This window comes from Schistocerca gregaria, unplaced genomic scaffold (assembly GCF_023897955.1).
Source record: "Schistocerca gregaria isolate iqSchGreg1 unplaced genomic scaffold, iqSchGreg1.2 ptg000378l, whole genome shotgun sequence".
Lineage (NCBI taxonomy): Eukaryota > Metazoa > Arthropoda > Insecta > Orthoptera > Acrididae > Schistocerca > Schistocerca gregaria.
In genome coordinates, this window is record NW_026061824.1 from 19,839,195 (window position 1) to 19,845,963 (window position 6,769).

Below are 6,769 nucleotides of genomic sequence, written 5' to 3' on the forward strand. Positions count from 1 at the left end.
CAGGTTTTTACTACATATGAACACTTTTCACATTCTCCTGTGCAACGCGGCTGCTAGTCCTCCTTTCATGCAAAATCTTAAGGTCCTAGGTCATGTCCAAGCCACAAAAGCCGGCTAAAATGTGAATAATCGACAACTAAAACTTGAATTGTACTACTTCTTACTGGCTATTACTTCAACTTAGAAGTTTCTTCTGTGTTCTAATATGGTGCTTTTAGTGTCTCCGCATACCGCAGCACGCGACATAGCTTTGCAGACGATAAATGTAACCGTTTCAAAGAGAAAAGCGGCCAATGTGACGATCTGGCATTAAATCGATTCATAACAAATGACGAAAACGGACGGATTTATCAGGTTTTTACTACATATGAACACTTTTCACATTCTCCCGTGCAACGCGGCCGCTAGTCCTCCTTTCATGCAAAATCTTAACGTCCTAGGTCATGCAAAGCCACCAAAGCCGGCTAAAAAGTGATTAATCGACAACTAAAACTTGAATTGTACTACTTCTTACTGGCTATTACTTCAACTTAGAAGCTTCTTCTGTGTTCTAATATGGTGCTTTTAGTGTCTCCGCATACCGCAGCACGCGACATAGCTTTGCAGACGATAAATGTAACCGTCTCAGAGGGACAAGCGGCCAATGTGACGATCTGGCTTTAAGTCGTTTCGATAACAAATGACGAAAACGAACGGATTTCTCAGGTTTTTACTACAAATGAACACTTTTCACATTCTCCCGTGCAACGCGGCTGCTAGTCCTACTTTCATGCAAAATCTTAAGCTTCCACCTCATGTACAAGCCACCAAAGCCGGCTAAAAAGTGAATAATCAATAACTAAAACTTGAATTGTACTACTTCTTACTGGCTATTACTTCAACTTAGAAGCTTCTTCTGTGTTCTACTATGGTGCTTTTAGTGTTTCGGCATACCGCAGCACGCGACATAGCTTTGCAGACGATAAGTGTAACCGTTTCAGAGAGAAGAGCGGCCAATGTGACGATCTGGCTTTAAGTCGATTCGATAACAAATGACGAAAACGGACGGATTTCTCAGGTTTTTACTCCATATGAACACTTTTCACATTCTCCCGTGCAACGCGGCTGCTAGTCCTCCATTCATGCAAAATCTTAAGGTCCTAGGTCATATCCAAGCCTCCAAAGCCGGCTAAAAAGTGAATAATCGATAATTAAAACTTGAATTGTACTACTTCTTACTGCCTATTACTTCAACTTAGAAGCTTCTTCTGTCTTCTACTATGGTGCTTTTAGTGTCTTAGCATACCGCAGCACGCGACATAGCTTTGCAGACGATAAATGTAATCGTCTCAGAGAGAAAAGCGGCCAATGTGACGATCTGGCTTTAAGTCATTCGATAACAAATGACGAAAACGGCCGATTTCTCAGGTTTTTACTACATATGAACACTTTTCACATTCTCCCATGCAACGCGGCTGCTACACCTCCTTTCATGCAAAATCTTAAGGTCCTAGGTCATCTCCAAGCCACCAAACCCGGCTAAAAAGTGAATAATCGATAATTAAAACTTCAATTCTACTACTTCTTACAGGCTATTACTTCAACTTAGAAGCTTCTTCTGTGTTCTACTATGATGTTTTAGTGTCTCCGCATACCGCAGCACGCGACATAGCTTTGCAGACGATAAATGTAACCGTCTCAGAGAGAAAAGCGGCCAATGTGACGATCTGGCTTTAAGTCGATTCGATAACAAATGACGAAAACGGACGGATTTCTCAGGTTTTTACTACATATGAACACTTTTCACATTCTCCCGTGCAACGCGGCTGCTAGTCCTCCTTTCATGCAAAATCGTAAGGTCCTGGGTCATGTCCAAGCCACAAAAGCCGGCTAAAATGTGACTAATCGACAACTAAAACTTCAATTGTACTACATCTTACTGGCTATTACTTCAACATAGAAGCTTCTTCTGTGTTCTACTATGGTGCTTTTAGTGTTTCCGCATACCGCAGCACGCAACATAGATTTGTAGACGATTAATGTAACCGTTTCAGAGACAAGAGCGACCATTGTGACGATCTCGCTTTAAGTCGATTCGATAACAAATGACGAAAACGGACGGATTTCTCAGGTTTTTACTACATATGAACACTTTTCACATTCTCCCGTGCAACGCGGCTGCTAGTCCTCCTTTCATGCAAAATCTTAAGGTCCTAGGTCATGTCCAAGCCACAAAAGCCGGCTAAAATGTGAATAATCGACAACTAAAACTTGAATTGTACTACTTCTTACTGGCTACTACTTCAACTTAGAAGCTTCTTCAGTGTTCTAATATGGTGCGTTTAGTGTCTCCGCATACCGCAGCACGCGACATAGCTTTGCAGACGATAAATGTAACCGTTTCAAAGAGAAAAGCGGCCAATGTGACGATCTGGCATTAAATCGATTCATAGCAAATGACGAAAACGGACGGATTTCTCAGGTTTTTACTACATATGAACACTTTTCTTATTCTCACGTGCAACGCGGCTACTAGTCTTCCTTTCATGCAAAATCTTAGGGTCCTAGGTCATGTCCAAGCCACCAAAGCCGGCTAAAAAGTGATTAATCGACAACTAAAACTTTAATTGTACTACTTCTTACTGGCTATTACTTCAACTTAGAAGCTTCTTCTGTGTTCTACTATGGTGCTTTTAGTGTCTCCGCATACCGCAGCACGCGACGTAGTTTTGCAGACGATAAATGTAAACGTCTCAGAGAGAAAAGCGACCAATGTGACGATCTGGCTTTAAGTCGAGTCGATAACAAATGACGAAAACGGACGGATTTCTCAGGTTTTTACTACATATGAACACTTTTCACATTCTCCCATGCAACGCGGCTGCTAGTCCTCCTTTCATGCAAAATCTTAAGGTCCTATGTCATGTCCAAGCCACCAAAGCCGGCTAAAAAGTGAATAATCGACAACTAAAACTTGAATTGTACTACTTCTTACTGGCTATTACTTCAACTTAGAAGCTTCTTCTGTGTTCTACTATGGTGCTTTTAGTGTTTCCGCATACCGCAGCACGCGACATAGCTTTGTAGACGATAAATGTAACCGTCTCAGAGAGAAAAGCGGCCAATGTGACGATCTGGCTTTGAGTCGATTCGATAACCAATGACGAAAACGGACGTATTTCTCAGGTTTTTACTACATATGAACACTTTTCACGTTCTCCCGTGCAACGCGGCTGCTAGTCCTCCTTTCATGCAAAATCGTAAGGTCCTATGTCATGTCCAAGCCACCAAAGCCGGCTAAAAAGTGAATAATCGACAACTAAAACTTGAATTGTACTACTTCTTTCTTTCTATTACTTCAACTTAGAAGTTTCTTCTGTGTTCTACTATGGTGCTTTTAGTGTCTCCGCATACCGCCGCACGCGACATAGCTTTGCAGACGATAAATGTAACCGTCTCAGAGAGAAGCGCGGCCAATGTGACGATCTGGCTTTAAGTCGATTCGATAACAAATGACGAATACGGACGGATTTCTCAGGTTTTTACTCCATATGAACACTTTTCACATTCTCCCGTGCAACGCGGCTGCTAGTCCTCCTTTCATGCAAAATCTTATGGTCCTAGGTCATATTCAAGCCTCCAAAGCCAGCTAAAAAGTAAATAATCAATAATTGAAACTTGAATTGTACTACTTCTTACTGGCTATTACTTCAACTTAGAAGCTTCTTCTGTCTGCTACTATGGTGCTTTTAGTGTTTCCGCATACCGCAGCACGCGACATAGCTTTGCAGACGATAAATGTAACCGTTTCAGAGAGAAGAGCGGCCAATGTGACGATCTGGCTTTAAATTGATTCGATAACAAATGACGAAAACGACGGATTTCACAGGTTTTTACTCCATATGAACACTTTTCACATTCTCCCGTGCAACGCGGCTGCTAGTCCTCCTTTCATGCAAAATCTTAAGGTCCTAGCTCATATCCAAGCCACGAAAGGCGGCTAAAAAGTGAATAATCGATAATTAAAACTTGAATTGTACTACTTCTTACTGGCTATTACTTCAACTTAGAAGCTGCTTCTGTGTTCTACTATGGTGCTATTACTGTTTCCACATACCGCAGCACGCGACATAGCTTTGCAGACGATAAATGTAACCGTTTCAGAGAGAAGAGCGACCAATGTGACGATCTGGCATTAAATCGATTCATAACAAATTACGAAAACGGACGGATTTCTCAGGTTTTTCCTCCATATGAACACTTTTCACATTCTCCCGTGCAACGCGGCTGCTAGTCCTCCTTTCATGCAAAATCTTATGGTCCTAGGTCATATCCAAGCCTCCAAAGCCGGCTAAAAAGTAAATAATCGATATTTAAAACTTGAATTGTACTACTTCTTACTGGCTATTACTTCAACTTAGGAGCTTCTTCTGTCTTCTACTATGGTGCTTTTAGCGTTTCCGCATACCGCAGCACGCGACATAGCTTTGCAGACGATAAATGTAACCGTTTCAGAGAGAAGAGCGGCCAATATGACGATCTGGCTTTAAATTGTTTCGATAACAAATGACGAAAACGGACGGATATCTCAGGTTTTTACTCCATATGAACACTTTTCACATTATCCCGTGCAACGTGGCTGCTAGTCCTCCTTTCATGCAAAATCTTAAGGTCCTAGGTCATAACCAAGCCTCCAAAGCCGGCTAAAAAGTGAATAATCGATAATTAAAACTTGAATTGTACTACTTCTTACTGGCAATTACTTCAACTTAGTAGCTTCTTCTGTCTTCTACTATGGTGCTTTTAGCGTTTCCGCATACCGCAGCACGCGACATAGCTTTGCAGACGATAAATGTAACCGTTTCAGAGAGAAGAGCGGCCAATATGACGATCTGGCTTTAAATTGTTTCGATAACAAATGACGAAAACGGACGGATATCTCAGGTTTTTACTCCATATGAACACTTTTCACATTCTCCCGTGCAACGTGGCTGCTAGTCCTCCTTTCATGCAAAATCTTAAGGTCCTAGGTCATAACCAAGCCTCCAAAGCCGGCTAAAAACAGAATAATCGATAATTAAAACTTGAATTGTACTACTTCTTACTGGCTATTACTTCAACTTAGAAGCTTCTTCTTTGTTCTACTATGGTGCTTTTAGTGTTTCCGCATACCGCAGCACGCGACATAGCTTTGCAGACGATAAATGTATCCGTCTCAGAGAGAAAAGCGGCCAATGTGACGATCTGGCTTTAAGTAGATTCGATAACAAATGACGAAAACGGACGGATTTCTCAGGTTTTTACTACATATGAACACTTTTCACATTCTCCCGTGCAACGCGGCTGCTAGTCCTCCTTTCACGCAAAATCGTAAGGTCCTATGTCATGTCCAAGCCACCAAAGCCGGCTAAAAAGTGAATAATCGACAACTAAAACTTGAATTGTACTACTTCTTTCTTTCTATTACTTCAACTTAGAAGTTTCTTCTGTGTTCTACTATGGTGCTTTTAGTGTTTCCGCATACCGCAGCACGCGACATAGCTTTGCAGACGATAAATGTAACCGTCTCAGAGAGAAGAGCGGCCAATGTGACGTTCTGGCTTTAAGTCGATTCGATAACAAATGACGAAAACGGACGGATTTCTCAGGTTTTTACTCCATATGAACACTTTTCACATTCTCCCGTGCAACGCGGCTGCTAGTCCTCCTTTCATGCAAAATCTTATGGTCCTAGGTCATATCCAAGCCTCCAAAGCCGGCAAAAAGGAAATAATCAATAATTAAAACTTAAATTGTACTACTTCTTACTGGCTATTACTTCAACTTAGAAGCTTCTTCTGTCTTCTACTATGGTGCTTTTAGTGTTTCCGCATACCGCAGCACGCGACATAGCATTGCAGACGATAAATGTAACCGTCTCAGAGAGAAGAGCGGCCAATGTGACGATCTGGCTTTAAATTGATTCGATAACAAATGACGAAAACGACGGATTTCTCAGGTTTTTACTCCATATGAACACTTTTCACATTCTCCCGTGCAACGCGGCTGCTAGTCCTCCTTTCATGCAAAATCTTAAGGTCCTAGGTCATGTCCAAGCCACCAAAGCCGGCTAAAAAGTGATTAATCGACAACTACAACTTTAATTGTACTACATCTTACTGGCTATTACTTCAACTTAGAAGCTTCTTCTGTGTTCTAATATGGTGCTTTCAGTGTCTCCGCATACCGCAGCACGCGACATAGCTATGCAGACGATAAATGTAACAGTCTCAAAGAGAAAAGCGGCCAATGTGACGATCTGGCTTTAAGTCGATTCGATAACAAATGAGGAAAACGGACGGATTTCTCAGGTTTTTACTACATATGAACACTTTTCACGTTCTCCCGTGCAACGCGGCTGCTAGTCCTCCTTTCATGCAAAATCTTAAGGTGCTAGGTCATGTCCAAGCCACCTAAGCCGGCTAAAAAGTGAATAATCGACAACTAAAACTTGAATTGTACTACTTCGTACTGGCTATTACTTCAACTTAGAAGCTTCTTCTGTGTTCTACTATGGTGCTTTTAGTGGTTCGGCATACCGCAGCACGCGACATAGTTTTGCAGACGATAAATGTAACCGTTTCAGAGAGAAGAGCGGCCAATGTGACTATCTGGCATTAAATCGATTCATAACAAATGACGAAAGCGGACGGATTTCTCAGGTTTTTACTACATATGAACACTTTTCACATTCTCAATTCAACGCGGCTACTAGTCTTCCTTTCATGCAAAATCTTAAGGTCCTAGGTCA